Source organism: Melozone crissalis, unplaced genomic scaffold (genome assembly GCF_028551555.1).
Source record: "Melozone crissalis strain CALT ecotype California unplaced genomic scaffold, PUWL_Pcris_2 ptg000019l_1, whole genome shotgun sequence".
In the NCBI taxonomy this organism is placed as follows: domain Eukaryota; kingdom Metazoa; phylum Chordata; class Aves; order Passeriformes; family Passerellidae; genus Melozone; species Melozone crissalis.
The window spans coordinates 21,418,673-21,435,175 of NW_026535797.1; the positions used below are offsets into that span (position 1 = coordinate 21,418,673).

Below are 16,503 nucleotides of genomic sequence, written 5' to 3' on the forward strand. Positions count from 1 at the left end.
CATTAGTGCACCTACCACATAGTGCATGCAGAAACAGTTCTGTAGATTTTTGTGTTATCACTGTTGTTTGATCTAGTCCATAAATTAAAGTCAGTGCAGTGTAGCCAAGTTAATATGTCACAATAAAATTGCAATGTTACCAAATTTTGGAGCCTGCCTACCAAGCTCTTGCTGTTGAAGAAATAGTAGGCACTTGCCTCTATGTGATATCTGAAACAGAAAACTGAGCTGAATGGGTGTTGGTGTCACCCAGTACAGCTGTTCTTGTGGTAATATATGTAGATATGCTCACAAATTAAAATTTGCTATGTTTGAATAGAAATAAAACCTGATCTTAATTAAAATAATGACAAATGATAGTATGTCTTGTGAATTATGAAACTCCTTTTACTTTGTAAGTATGTTAGATCTTAAGTATTTTAGAAGATTTTTTAAAAACCCTTCTTTTAAGAAGGTTTATCACATTCTGGGTGTGGAATGAGAGATTTTAAGAGCCATTCATAGATCACAATAGCATGATGGGGTATGCTTTTTGAGGGGAATAAAGAGGGCTGATGCTCAAGCATGTAGCTCGCTCTAAACAGGGGTCAGTAGGTTTTCTGTGTCAGGTTGTGCTGCAGTCCCAGACCAACATGTTACCCTGTAAGCATACCTGTATAACAGAGAAGTATTTCATACTATTGACACTGCTGACATTTTATGGTGGGCCTGTTTGCAGCTCTTCTTCTGTAAGTTCCTGAGTACAATGTGTTCTTCTCTAAGAAGCAAAAAAAGATGTTATTTTTTTTTCTTTGCTTACAGCTTTCCTGCTTGGCCTTCCAGACAGGAAAACCTTGACTTGCCCTTTTTTTATCAACTAGGCTTCCTATGCATTTATATACTCCAGAGTAGTACCTTGGACCCAGGGAAATAGCAGCTGAGTTTTATTACCATGTGCTCTCTTTTTCACACAATTGCACACTTTCACTCTTCCCTGTACATTTATATTCACAAATAGGTTAATTTCAAAAACAAAAGTGGGTTTAGGACAATTTAGTCCCCTAATGGCCTAACAAGTAGGCCAGAAAGCCCAAAATAATCAGGTTTTTTTGTGTCTTATGAAACTAAAAAATCTAAATTAATAATTAGCATTTGTTGGTAGGGATTAATGGATAGAAAAGCTGGTAATACCTTTTTGTAACTGAGACCATTCATGCTTTTATGCTGCATGGGAGTGGAAGACTGAGCATTTTATTGGAGAGGTGAAACACATTATTAAAACCTAAATTCCTGGATACAGGTGTCTTGACTAGCCTTAAGTGTACCAAGTGTTGCACCTCAAAGAATGGGTATGCAGATATGTAAATAGGCACATGTGTGTGTTTCAGTAATTTCATATTAATTTAAGAAAAGGATTCTTCTGTGGTCTACTGTGTCAATACACCAATTTAGCCCAGAAATTGAGAGTAAGGTGGGAAATCCCTTATTCATGTATAATAACCAGGAGTAAGGAATAACAAACCTAGCTCCATTTTCAGGTGCTACAATGGGTTTACATTCTACAATTCTGAGGAAAAATTAGGCTGTAGAAAAATGCATGTTTGTTAAATGACAATAAATATTGGCCCCCACTCCCTTCCTTAGAACTAGCCTGTATTTATTCTTCCAAGAAAGAATTTCTGTGCTTGTGTCTCAGATACTGATACATAGATTTAGGAATTGAGTTTTTATACTGTAATTCTAAAAAGGATTCTAGGAGACATAACTATTAATAGCTAAATCCACTGCTTAGGTAGTAGAAATTATATGATATTGGAGTGGCAATACAGAGTGAAAGAGTAGAAACAAGACTGAAGCAGATCAAAGATTTATCTCTACGTGATGTTTGCAAATGTACAACAGTGGGAACTTGGGAAAGAGGATAAAACCAGAGCAAATCTGGAGTAATAGTTCCATGTTACACTCCAGCAAAATGTTGCTTGGGGATTTGTGAACTAGAGATGTTGTCTTTGTGCTGAATAGGCCAGAATAGGATGTTATTATACATGTCTTGTGATAAGGAGTGTCAAAGAGACTAGGTTAGGTAAAGGAATACATCCTGCTTGGCCAGGCCATAACCATTTCATGTACAGTGGCTTTTTACTTTTGATTTTGAAGAAGTCTTGCTTACCTCCTCTGGACTAGTCTTTTTTCCAGACTCTTTTTGTATTCTGTTTACTTGTTCTGTGTTTGATCCATAATTCTGACACTCTGAGCCACCCTTCACTGCGCCTTTTTGCAGGTCTGCTTAGTATTTGTGAGTGGGGGACCAGAATGTTCAACTTGCAGGTTCCTGAGGAATTTACAAAGTGGCTTAATTTTGTTGTTTTCTTTGTTCTGTATTCCTCTCTTAATAGTTCCTAACAGTTTCCTCCTTTTCTGGCTGCCACTTATGATTGATCTGACATTTTCATAGAATTATCTGTTATGACTTCAAATTTTCTTTATGGTGTGGTAATTTGTGGTTTAGAGCCCATCATTGTGTATTTAAAGCTAGATCATTTTTTAAATGGGCACCTTTTTTGCATTGATTGACAAAGAATTCTATAGCCCTTTAATCTTGGACACTTTTACATTCTTCACTCTCGGCTTTTGTTTTTACTATCCCAGATTAATTTAAATATCTCACAAGAAGACTGCCTGCAGCACTGCTCCCTCAGAAATGGTATATCTAGGCAGGAGATGCTACCCCAGAGCAGGCACACGCAGTTAACATTGAAACTGGACTTAGGCAGGGGGATTTTGGTAAGGCAACCCCTTAAATCACTTCAGGCCTTTCTTGCTTGACTCTGGAGAGCAAGATTGAAGGAATTTACAGTAACATACTGATTTAGGGGCCATTGAATCCCAAATAAGCATTCTCTTTCTGGAAAGAAAGTACCTCTAAACTGCAGTGGTTTTGGTGGAGGGGAATGAGGCATTAAACATGGTGCTTTGTTTTGAATTTCCATGTAGCAGCAAAGAATCAAGTTCCAAGTTGGAATAGAAGCAGCTTCAGCATTGGCTGATAATGCTGTAGAATGATGTCTGCAAAGCAAAAAGCAAAGAATACAGGGACAGAGCCACATGAGGAAAACAAACTCTATTTTCTCTTATGCTGAAAACCACCAATTTTATTATAGAACTCAACTGGAAAGGATGGTGAAACAGCAGAATCAGTAATTGTGAAGCACTGGAAGTAGAACAGCCTTCCAAGTTTAAGTTGTGCTTTTCACATATACATGTAGTTGATGCAACTGTGTCAAGGTTATCTTTGTGTTCTGAAAATGACACCTACCTACCCACCTACCTACCCACCTGCCCACCCATCTCCCTGTAAAACCGAATTCTGGTGATTTTCACGTTTCAGCAACTGTCCCTACATTTACAATGTTATGTCAGTCTAAATATATCTTTTTGAAAAAATGGAAGAAAATCCAAATCTTTAGTATTTGGTTTCATAGAAAATAATAATCCTAGACACTTTTAATTAAATGTATGCTTGAAGTTTAAAGTTCGCCACTGTCCTTTTCTGTGCAGTCATGTTCCTGCAGTATTCAGTGTTGGACATTTGCCATTTCTCCTTAAGAACATGTGCTTTAATGAGTTGAAATCTGAAACCTGTGCTTTAAAGGTTTACAGTGCTTACACTTCTCACCTCCCACCATTTTAGGGTTGAATCATACTAACAGGATGTCTGGTTTATGAAATTACCCAATAGTATTTTTTTACCAATAATTTTTGAGAAATAGATTTTCTCAGTATCCTAATTTGGTGTGATTATTTTTTTCATTGAAAGAAATTAAATGTATGGCTTGTTCAGCAGGTTTCATAATAGATCAATAATTTGTTGGCTTAAGTTGTTTTTTTCCTGTGGAGATGTGGGAAGATCAATGTCTGTAATGCCCTAGGTCAGGATCAATAGTTTTAATAAAACTTCGTTTTTTTTGTTGTTTTGGGGTTGTTGGTTTTTTGTTTTGCCTTTGTACCTTTGTATGGTTTTGCTTTTATTAATGAGCTTTTCCTTTAGTTTCAGACCATTAATGGTTTTCAGATAATGTCACACTGCCCAAGGTCAAGGCCAGTTTGAACTAAAAACTCTACTTATCAATCTTTAAATATATTGGATGGGCTTACATCTGTTAGAAGACATAAGAGTTAGAATCACTGCTTTCCAGGGACCAAAGTTAAAGCAAAACAAAATCTCAACCTTTTGGGAGGATGACACATTCAGGCCTTTTTTGTGTTTCCTTAAATAAATAACAGATCTTATTTATGGATCTCATTCTGGCTTTAACAACATGGGTAGCTATGTGGTCTTGACTGCTCTTCAGTTAAAGATACTAAATGCTCCATATGGACCTTTATGATGGTATATTGCTCATTCCACAAAACCACTTTGAAATAAGATAGAATCTCTTGTTTATTCCTGAAATTCTGGGTGGGAAGAGGCAAATGAGCAAAGTGTATGTTATCAGCTGGAGTGCTTGAGAGAATGCGATGTTGCTGTCCCTGAGCCTCAAGCCTGTGTCTTCTGAAATCAATGGAAAGATCTCATTAACTTCATTGGCTATTGATTATGGTCATGGAGAACTTAAAACATTCATGAATATTAATGGATTATACTGATTCATGTGTCTTTATGTGTGTTGTACCTTGTCTGGAATCTGTGATTCAATTTTTGTAGTTTACCTAGAGGTTATAGAGATAGCAAACTTCATGTGAGCTGAAAGATTTGATAACACATTTTGCCCAGAGGTCTTTGTGTGGTGGAAGTGAGGGGCACAAAAACTGCACCCTTTGACCACTGGCACCTAGGCAGATTATCTTCTCTAGGAGATATTTTTTCCATTATTTTGGCAGTGTTAGCCTGTTTTTTACTTGGCAGCAGTTCACTTCATAACAAATCATCACAGAGGAGTTTGAACCGCAGAATCTGTACTCAGAAGGTGCCCTACAGACTCTGGTAGCCCATCATCTTTAATTTAGAGATTTTATTTCCTATCTTGTGATTACAGTTGAATGGACATTGTAGAAAAGTTTAAATTGTAGCTATCTGTGTCATGCTTTTGCCATAAATGATGGAACTTATGTTTTCAAGCCTCTAATCTTCACCTGCTCAAATAGTCTCTGTATAATAATTGCACAGAGTGGAAGGAGAGTAAAATGTGAGTATGTATGGTGTCCCTGGATGAAAATTAACTGCAGGAACTGACCCTTTGTATAGAAGTTTCTCTACTGTAGCATCCAATTTCAGACAATGAAAGTTGTGGGAAGTAGATGGCTGAATGGAGGACAAATCCTTAGCTCCAGGAGGGACAGAGCAGAGATCCTTGATAGTAGAAAAAGCAGACAAAGGGGATTTGAATGGGTCCTGCTTTGCCTGACTTTGGGGACTTGGAATTTATTTTGTGCGAGATGACAAAATGTCTAGAATGAACTTTGAGGGCATGTGGAAGGCTAATTGGAGTGCTTTGAAATGGTTAATTGTCTAAAGGTGGAATTGAGAGATTTTATGATCTATGTTTCCACAGTAGGTCTTAGAGATAATGCAAAGTGGAAATTATTTAAATGCCATATGTGAAACATAGTCTGTGCTTGTCAGTGTGATACCAATGACCTGGCCTTGACACACCTGAGCATATTACAGACTGTGAAGTGGCAGTTAGGATATAAACCTCTGGATGCCAAAAATAATGTTCATGCAGTTGATCTCATGTGAATGAAAGTAGGCTCTGTCTTATTTTCACCCTAACTGTTTTCTTTGTTATGAATAATAAAGACAGTGAAGTAAGCAGACCTGGCATAGAGTATATACAGACAGCAGATTTAGTGAATAGGGTAAACATGGACTGGTTTTGTATTGTTTTGGCTATACCTACTGGATGATATAACACTAATGTTTGTTCAAAAGGAATGCACAGAGCAGTCTGACAGCAGATTTAAAGTTTGGGAGGCTGCATACACTGATTTTGTTTGCTGTAGTTCACTACCCTGTGCCCCCCACTGCCTCCCTAATCCGTCCTGATTCTTCTGCCTGCCCCAGGGATTAGCAGTCAAAACTAAATCAGAGGGGAGTCTATGGAACCAAATATTTATGTCCCTTGTAATGTGACACTGTGATACTGTACTGTGAACCTGAAAAGATGCCAGGCCATGCGTTGTGTCTAATAGCAATTGATCAAAAATGGAGCTTCAGAACTGTGCTCCAAATTGTTGGCTGTATAAATTTGATAATAAGTATATTTCTTGATAGAATACAACAGTGCAGCAAAGAGTGCGTGCCCTCTCTTCCCTCCGCACCTGTCCAAGTGCAGAATGCTGTTTGTACAGTACATTGTCCTCGCTGACAACTGAATAAGAATTTTTAGGAGCAGTTGGCTATCAAGTGATGGCAAATTTAAAGGTTATGCAAATTGTGCCAGTACAGCCCAGCTTGTTTCAGACCTCTTTTCTCTATTATCATATCAATTGAGTCAGCTCATAGTAGACAAAGCAAGGTTATGGGAACCACCTAGAGCATCATGCACCATTAAACATCAATGCAGCACACATGAACATCTGCAACAACGATCTTATTAACAGAGGGTAGAACGGAAGGCAATAAACAGCTTTCTCAGTCACCTAATTGTAAAAAATTTAATAACGTAATACTTGCATTATTTATCAACGGCAGTTTGGTCAAAAATTACAATTGCAGTGGATTACATTACAACACCTATTGTCTGCTGTAAATTGGTACAAAAATATGAAAATCCTTTTGTGAGCAATAAACACTTTAGGAGAATGCTAAAAACGCAATTCTTTCAATTTCTGGCACATCATGAAATATAAGTATCTGCCTTTTGCACTGACATTTTTATACTTGGCTAAAACCAAATATTATAAAAGAACCTAAGAATTGTTTTTTATTTCCTGCTTGTCTAGATAGCTTGAACATTTCAAAAATCAGGGCACAGTTGTTTTGTTGTGAAAAGTAACATACAGAAAACATAAAATGGTCTTGTGTGTATGCAGTCAAAACAGATGTTTGGAAGGACAAAGTAAAGCATATTAGATGTCTGTGTTGTGATATGTGTTGTGTGTTGGCTTCTGGAGGAGACACTGCACTGCTTTAGAAGGTGAGAGTACGTGAAGCTGTGCTCTCCAATAGCTGAGGGAAATGTATACAAAAATTAAAGTATGTTAGAAGTTGATAAAAAAGAGAAAGGAGGTTCGGCTCTCTAAGGCCAAGCCAAACTCTAGGAACGGGTTAGGCTTGAAGCTCACCCTTTGCTGGAGTCAGATACATGGGTGGGGAGGGACAGCCCCTCTCCATGGAGGGGAGCACTATGGACTCCCTGGGAACCAGACACTGCTCAGAAAGCTCCGAGCTGCAGGAGGAGAGCACCACTCTTCCTCTTTTATCCTGAATGTGCAAATGCACAGGTAGTTAAGAATTAAAGCAGAAAGGAAATAAGAGACTGGCTGAATAAATCAATACAGGCTCAAGAGTTGAGTTTGACGAGTGCATTCAGCAGAGACTCCTGCTCCAAACATTAGTCTGCTTCCAAGCAGCTTCGTTCCTTCCTGGCACCGTCTGCTCCCGACTGTTGCCACTGAGTAGCAGCAACAAGATCAGATTTGTGTTCATGTAGAAGAAGAATGAAGCCTTCTCAGTTTGTGTTAGTGTAAAAATCCAGATTGTGCCAGGATCACTGGCTACAATTAGCCTACTGGTCAGCAGTAGACATCTCAGTCATTGCTTTAATCAACAAAAATCAACAGGTGATGGCAAAGCATGTGGGGAAAGAGGAAAAGTGATTAGACAAAGATGAGTAGAAGCTTGGTAAAAGGACGAATTTGGCAAGTTGAGAGTTTCAGGCATTATATTTGTTACCACAGAGAAAGGAAAGTTTTTCTTTAAAAATGTTAACATCTTTCCTTTTAAATCTGGTTTTATTTCCTCTAGGAAAAGATGGCCAAAAAAAGCAGTGAAACTGTCTAAATAGCCATTAAGTATATGTTTTCTGCTGAAATGCTTCTAAAAGCAACAAATAACAAATATTTTCCATTTTTTTCCACATTTTTGAGTTGCAATTCAAATTATCTCACTCTGTAGGCCAACCAGTTTTTCCTGCATGTCTCTGCAGTTTTTAAAGCAGTATCTGCTTCTTACCTTTTTTCATAACTTTTTATAACTTAATTGTATCAGCAGAGTATCCATATTTTGCTTATACACATCTATTTACTTGCTCACCAACCTTGCTTTTCAGATTGGAAACTCTTCAGAGCAGGATTCTTTTACTTCTAAAACATATCTTGGTGGTCATCTTGACAATATAAGAATAATACATATTACAGAGATCATGAATTGAACTCACCTGTAGGCACCAACTGAAGTTTGATTAATCTTAAAATGTTTTATTGCTTCTAAAAAGATAAGTGTGTCATTTTGGGTATTATTTTGGAATCACTTAAATTTGAAGTACTCAGCAAATTAATACTTAAAGGAAAAGTAACCAGGAGTGACAGGCAGTGATAGGAGTCTGACAATGTTCTGCAGAGACAGAGGCTGGACAATTCTGATTTTTCTCCTAGGTTACTTATTTTGCTTTTTTCAAGCAGCCTGACTAAAGCATTGGGGTTTACATTAAATGACAGTGCATGCCCTGTAAAGCCTGTTGGGTTACCTTTGTGGGTGTAGTTATGGGACTGCAATGCTTTAAAGGCCTTCATACACAAACATATGATCCAAGAGCTCTTGCCAGAAACTCTTTGTCAAAGCTGATATTACAGTAACTGTGTGGAAATTAATTTAATCCACTGCGTAGTCAATAACTGTAAAAATTCAGGGGTGCATAATTTACATCAAAATGTGTGTGTTGTTATTTTTGAAAGGTGATAGATTTACCGTCCTGTTTATGTCAATGGTTAAACTGGTAACATGATACTACAAAGATCATAGTTCAGAGTATTTTTATATATATATAATATATATTATATATATATATATATATATATATATATATATATATTAGATATAATTATCTAATAAATTACCTGCAACTAATGTAGGGGAAAAATAAGCTCCTTTATTTTGGGCCATGTTTTTATCTTAGGCTGGTATAACCCTTAAATAATTCCATTAAAAACAGCAGAATTTCTGTGTTTTAACTGGCATTTTAAGAGTAGGATATTTCCTCATTGACCTTAGAATAAATTTTGGTCTCCATTGCAGTGACATCTTCTAAATTGATTTAAAACCTGCTAAAGTCTGATAAAATTCATTTAGTAAGCATGTTTTATTCTTCAAAAGCAAACAAGTAGTCTTGGGAGATCTTAATTAAAGGCAGCATGGAGCTTACAAATATAGAATGAGAAAAAAAAATGTAAAATTCTAGAGCTGAGCTCTGAGATAAAAGGGTGAAAAATTGAAATTTCTACATGTAATCTGAATTTTTAATGGCAGTGCTGTAGAATTTCTGTGGTATAGCTACCTCATCAGTGTTCAGCTAGTAACAAATTTTTTTTTCCAGGAGAAGCAGATATATACATTAACTTATTTTTAGTAATATATCTAGGGAAGGCTGTCTCTCTCATTCCAATGGACTGATTTTATTTATGAAACTAAATATAAATTCTCCCAGAAGAAAAATCTCCTTCAGAGCTGCTCTGTAGTGACCTAATGCTCACTCCTTCTCTTTTCAGTCTTACTGATGCTCAAGTGAAATGGAAGTGCCTTGGGCCCATTTCTGCCTCCACTGACAACCCATGCTTCTCAGATTATCGTGTAGCATAAAAAAAGCTGTCATGTAACATGGCATTTATTTAAATGATGTGATTTCTGTGTTCACCACTCTGAAACTGAGGTATAGCTAAGAAAGCTTGCAAGTTTTGACAGGTGTGTTTACCCCGCTAGGGCAATATGCTTAATGTATGAAAAATGTGAGGCAGAATACAGTTTTTGTCCTACTCAAAATCAAATTATGATATGTTTTTCTCTCTCTTATTTAGTTTGGTTTTGTTTTGTTTTTAGCCAATGCCCTGATAAGCTTTTGAGTAGGAGTTGCATTGACATGATTTATAGGTTGGTACTTGTCAGAAGATTCTCCCATAGGACAGTGTTTTGGTGGCCTAGCTGTGCAGTGGTTTAAAATACATCTGTAGAATACCACAAAGTGAAGTACAAGCATACATGTTTCCTGTTGGTGTGTTGGTCAGTGTATGCACACATGGTCTGGTTTCTGAGCTTAGAGGTTTCATTTTTGCACAGTCCTCATAGCCACACTTCAGAAGGCTGAAGAGTGCATGTAAGCAAAACACGTGTCCCTGTAACCCAGACACACCTTTGGGATGGGTTCCTTACACTGGACATTGACATTCCAGCTCTCATCATCTGTGTGTGTTCATGAGTCTTGGGTACCTATTTACAAATAGAAATAGATTTGCTTGTATTTCTAATTCCTGTACACAGTTCAAAAAATAATGCTGGAGTTGTATGGCTTGGTATTTTACATGTGAGGATCAACTAAGATGTACAGTGCCCAAAGCAGTGCATGTAGGATTTACAGTGCAGGGAGAGATACTTACATTTGTTAATATCCAAGGCCAGATGTGGTTTTGTGTCACCCTGTGGTCACTGGTGTGGCTCAGCTCACTGTGGTAGAGCTTGCTCTTCATAGAGACCAGGATCATGCAATTTATGGGCTTTGTTTATTGTAACCCATCTCTCCTGTCTTCAGGACTGATTTTGATCTGAGCTCTTCGTAGTACTTGCAGACAGTCATTGTGTTGTAGCAGTGAAATAAATACCTGCAGAACCTTTTGTTGATTTTGGTGCCTGTGACTTCACACCCCTTGCCTTTCCTGAGTCCTCCAGCCCTTAGTGAGCCCAGACAGAAGGCAGAGGAGAGGCTGGAGCTCTGAGCAGGACCTTATGTCTCCAGCAGCCATGCTGAGCTAGAGCAGTGCAGTCCTGGCAGTTCAGTGGGCGCAGTTTCAGCTGCCTCTGAAATCAGTGCCTGCCGGGCAAATGGCAATACTCCTGTGTGCTCAAAAGGCTTTTTCAACAGAGTTCATTGCCATTCTAAACCTTAAACATTGTGACACATGCCAGAAAAATTCTGCAGCTTGTTCTTTAGGGCACTTTTTCCATATATATAAATATATATGCACGTATATATTTTAAAAAATGTTTTATTAGCAACAAACTGAAGCAGAACTAGTATTTTCTGTTGACCTCTTTCTTCCCCATCTTTTAAACAAAGTGTTATGTTTACTAGTGCTAAAAATTATTTAATATGAGAAATAAAGTAGAGATTCAACTGGCAGTGAGATATAGAAAATAATGACATTTAAGGGTGCCGCACACCTGCAATAAAGTAAACAAAACAAATTTTTGCCCCTAGAAGATGTTCACGAGCCATTAGTCAATGCTATTACATTTCTTATAATTGCTGTAACTATTTACAGAGTTCTGAGGCCAATCTTGTGCTGATATAAATCAAGAGTTATTTCAAAGGAGTGATGTTGAATTAACAGGATTGCAGACAGAATTGGGTGTAGGTTCAGAGGATACACGCTGTGTGCAAAAATAGTGTTTAATTTTACATCATTGCTAATAGTTGATGTGTATGAGTGTACAAGTTGATTCAGATGAACCTTCTTTCCTCTATTAACTCTAATCCTATGAATCACACTTCAGTGAGAGGCTACAAATACGGCTTCTGAATCAAAATGCTCTTGACCAGATAATGGTACAATTTGTATGTCTGAGGAGAGCTATAAGGGGAAGACAAGTCTCATTTACCTCCTAGGACAGAGGAAAATGGGGTCTGCACACTGTCATTTCCCCTACGGGTCTAGGGGAAATCTATGGGACTATGACTAGAGCCACAGGAGATTTGAAGTCTTTGGCATCATATTCCTTTTCTGTTTCTACTGAAAATGAACTAGCTGTCTCTGAGGGACAGCACTTTGCATCCTGATCAACACTTTTGCTTAGCAAACTGCGAAGAGAATTTTAGCTCCATTGCTAAAGAGACCCATTAATTGGGGGTTTTATTATGGAAATCAATTAATATTTACAGATATACTAAAGCATTATAAATGACAGCTGCTCTGTAACTTGTTTAGGGTCATTTGTTTATTATAGCAATAAAGAATAAACAACTGCTGCATTACTAGTTATAAAGATTTCTTGGGTACATATAGGATTCAGTAGAATACAGCATCATTTGTTGTGTACCTTTAAAATACTGGATAGAAAGATCCCACAAAGCGTGTGGCTGACTTGAATCTTGCTTGTCATGCTGTAACTCCATTGAATGGCACAAAGAGATTCCCTCTTTTTCTGACAAGCCTACATAGCTACAGCACCAGGCCCACAGTGCACAGACCTAGCTGGTGGAGGGAGGAGATGTTGATGTGCAAAGCAAGGCCAGCTCGACACACGCCCACCAAGTGCCAGAGCACCAGCGTGGCCATCCAGAACTGGCTCCTGGAAGTCCCAGCCTGCAAATGCAGATCTCCTTCTGTTTGCTTAGAAGGGACAGGCTGCATCAGCTGCGCTGGGTTTGGAGCACATCATCACTGCAGGTGTGAGGGATTCCTAGCTGGGGTTCAGTGCCCTGCCCCACATTGCCTTTGGCTTTGGGCAGGGCTGTGTTTGCGGGGTGGGGGAGCTGCAGCGTCTCTTTGATGGACGTTAGCAAGCGTGCTGTCATTGTGTGAAGGACAGCACAGCATTATTTTACTGTCAAACAAAACAGGAGAAAGTATTGCTGTACTGAGGGTTTTTGAAGATGTATTGATGTGCTGAAGAAGATACAGAGATTTAGAGCCTGTAGCCTTTTGGGGTTTACATTCTGGAGACAGGTGAGACCTAAAAATCATCCTAAGCAATATAGTCTGGTTTCAAATACTTTTCTCATTACTTCTTACCTTACAGCTGCCCAGAGACATTTATAGGTTTTAGGTTCAGGTTTCTATGTTCTGTTAAGTTCTTCCTGTCTCTTTTTTTTTTCTTTTCTTTTTATCTCTTTTTTTTTTTTTTTTATTTGGCCCCTGATCTAAGGAAAGTTAGAGAGGGTGGAGGTGAGGAGGGGACGGGACAGAATTCTGTTTCACAGTTGTTCCTTTATTTTACAAGTTAAAGCTCACAAAAGAAACATGAATGTGACTCCATCTTGTAAGCATCTGTACTACCACTACTAACCCACGGATCCAAAGATTATTTGAGGAAATAGCTAGACCTTTTTTGTATGTATTTTAGGTCTACCTTCTTCCTTTTGTTTTATTTTAAAACAAAATTAAGGACACTCCAACATGTTGCCCATAAGAGTTCTGTTACAGGTAATTAAATGTAAGTTTACACATTTAATCTACTTTTAAGAGCAAGAGAGACTGGTAAATGACCCAGTTAAGGAAAGTACTCAGCCTAATTGGATGTAACGATTGCTTGCTGGTGTTTATTACTGTACTAAGAGTAGACATGTAGTCTGTGATTCTAATTTGGTTTAGAGACAGACCTGTAGTATTTGCACCTATCATCAGAGTTCGATTGTTCCTGCTAACATTGTGAAATTGGCTTGTATTCATTTGGGAACTTAAGAGTATTAGAATGAAAGGAGCACTGGGTTTTTTCAGTTGCTATTGCTGTCCAGTTATTATCTCTCCAGACTGTTTTGCCTACAGTAATATGTTAAACTGGATGTGCTACCATATATTTTTGCCTAGGAAATTAAATAGAGATTTCACCTGTTTATATATGTAATGTGAGAGATTAACAAGAACTAAATTAACCAATGAGCTCTATCTTTCTGATTTACCTGTGAACTTACCTTGTCTTCAGCCTATGAAGTCACATTAATGTCTGGGTTTGATTATTTCTATGTCATTTTGAAAGAGCTGAGTTCCTGACAAATGTAAAGTCACTGAAAGTTGAATCAAAGCCCCAAAATTTTAGATTTCATTAATGCTTATTTTCTAAAATTTCCCTAATTGTAGACACCTTGTTGCAATTTGCCCTCACAATTTTGGGCTTCCAGGAAATTATATCCAAGTGGAATATGTTGTATCATAGAAGATATTTGTTACATAAAAATAGAACACTGGATTTTATGCCCAGAGCAGCAGCACTTGGACTTCAAAACACTTATGTAATTATTCTTTATTTCATAAGCTCTCAGAATGATGAATGAAATCAGAACTGACTTTGAAAAGCAAGGCCACTGGCGAGCGGTGCACCTAGCCAAGGTGTCTCAGCGTCCGCTATGATGGATTTGAGACTTTTATAACACAATGGATCAAAAATGAAGTTAAAGCAATATTAAATTGACAAAAAATAAAAAAGGATACTCAGAATGGAGACTTCTGCTTCATCGTGATTCATCTTGTTGTGTTTAGTTGCTACAAAACACAGATCAGAAATTAGCTCTTTTGGCGCTGTTACACAGACACAGCAATGTAATTTAATGGCTGCTTTAATTCTAACTTAGTTCATTTATTGTAAAGGAAAGGAATAAAAACCCCGAACTTTGGTATTCTTTTGTTGATCTTACAGTATATGTTATTGTCAGCTGTAGTTTAGTTGATTCTACTATGCTAGAATCAACTAAAGATCAGGTTAAAGAAAGATAATTTGCTTATTGGATATGTGCAGATGGTCATATTTTGTAATTCAGTATGTGCTCCAAAGCCATGCTGGCTCCTTCTTAAACTTTGGTACTTCAAAAGATGAGATTATTGCTCTGCTTGAAAATATATAGGAAATTGCAGAAAGAAAATGTATTACCCAGGCAGACATGGAAAACTGTGACCAGAAAAAAGAAAAATTTTAAAAATTGACTTTCCTAATATATTTGGGGTTTTAGACAAATTCAGTTACTTATCATTATATCTACTACAGAAAGACTAAAATAGGAGCTCCTAGTGCAATACTTACCTGCACATACTAGAGGGAGCTGAGGGAGGGAGTCAAGACAGAGGAAAAGAAAGGCAAAATATGATGATGAGAACTTTCATTTGTGCTAGTTTGCTTGAATAGAATCTTATTTGATGCTATACCCCATTTACAGCTTTCAAAATACAGTGTGCATTATTCACTCTGTGTGCCCAAACACAGACATTTGTATGCATATGCAATTGTCTGCTGTGCATTTAACATGGAACATCTGTGTGTGCCCATGCACACTTGGGAAGGAGCAGGTTAGTTTATTACAATGTGTCTTCAACAGACTTAGCACATTGTTCATTGTTTTAGTATTATCTAGAGCAAATCAATATACCTTCTTGTGAAATGGATGAATACGCTCTGCTTGTCTGGCAGAGTTTAATGTAAGACCTCTCTTTCACGATTTCCAATTCAAATGAATGCTGTTAAAATTACTAAAAAACATTGCTCTTGAACACTTATCTTAAGAGCACAACACAGCATTGAAGCACATTTCTAAATAGCTTTCTTAACAGAGTAGAGAGTAGGATGCCCTGAGAACTGACTGAAACCTGTTCTTTAATTGGAATATTCATCTTATGTTTTTCATTACCCTTTTTCCTTTGCCTCTCATGGATGGTTGTTGCTAATGCTCCCCTCCCCTCCTGGTGGGCCAGCCAACAGTTCCCTCTGGAGGCAGCATCATTATATCTGCCTGGTTCACTTAGTAGCAGATGGTGAAGAGCAGTAGAGCTGATACACTGCATTTCACAGAAACCAGGATCCTTCTGGTACCTCTGCAGCATACACAGACTTGCCTGATTTGAGACTGTGAATTCTTTATGTGCCTTCCAAACTAGGTTTCCTTGTTTGCTACTGTGTATGTCAGTGTAAGAGTGATTTTTATGATCTGCTCTCTTGCTGGACAGTGAAGAAACTACTCATCTCCAGGTTTCAGCTACTGGCAGCTCTGTTTTCCATGTTATTTCTATTTTTACCAAAAATTAAAAGAAAACAGCTCTGCTGGTTTTTCTTTTCACTGGTTGACAGGCTTTTCTTCCCCCTCCCCTTTTTGTAATTCCTGCTGTCTGCCAAAGGACAATCTGTTTGCTCTGAGACAGTTTAATGCATACTGACTACCAGAGGCAGAACTTCCATTGGCTCTGTTACAGGGGTAATTTACACTTTAACAAGGTATTGTGACAAGGTGGTAATTATATTTTTATCACGTCATTATGACATTACCACCTGGAAAGCCATAGCTGATTAATTAGTGGCATATATTAAATTTATAACCCTGGAACTCTAAAGTTATCATACCTAAGTGGTGTAATTATGCTGAACTGTGGTGTGGCAGTGAATTGGAGGTGAAGATGCTGAGTATCCACCTATTGCAATACATTTAATGAGTGCCAGTAGAGGGCAGGGAGCTGAAGGAAATAGTTGGGGTTTTTAAAATAAATACTAAGGAAGAGAATGAAATCATTGAAATCTTGAAACCAAATCTAGTCAGATGGCAATTTGCAAGGCTTCTTACATACATGGATTTTTTAAAGGTATAATTTGAAAGCACTTTGATTTACACTTGTTTT

At 37.7% G+C, this 16,503-nt stretch overlaps 1 protein-coding gene across 2 annotated transcripts in view; it reads left to right on the plus strand.

The window, feature by feature from the left end:
- ADK (adenosine kinase) overlaps window positions 1-16,503 on the plus strand; it is a 265,868-nt gene that overhangs the window by 230,625 nt on the left and 18,740 nt on the right. The gene's annotated exons all lie outside the window — the stretch shown is intronic.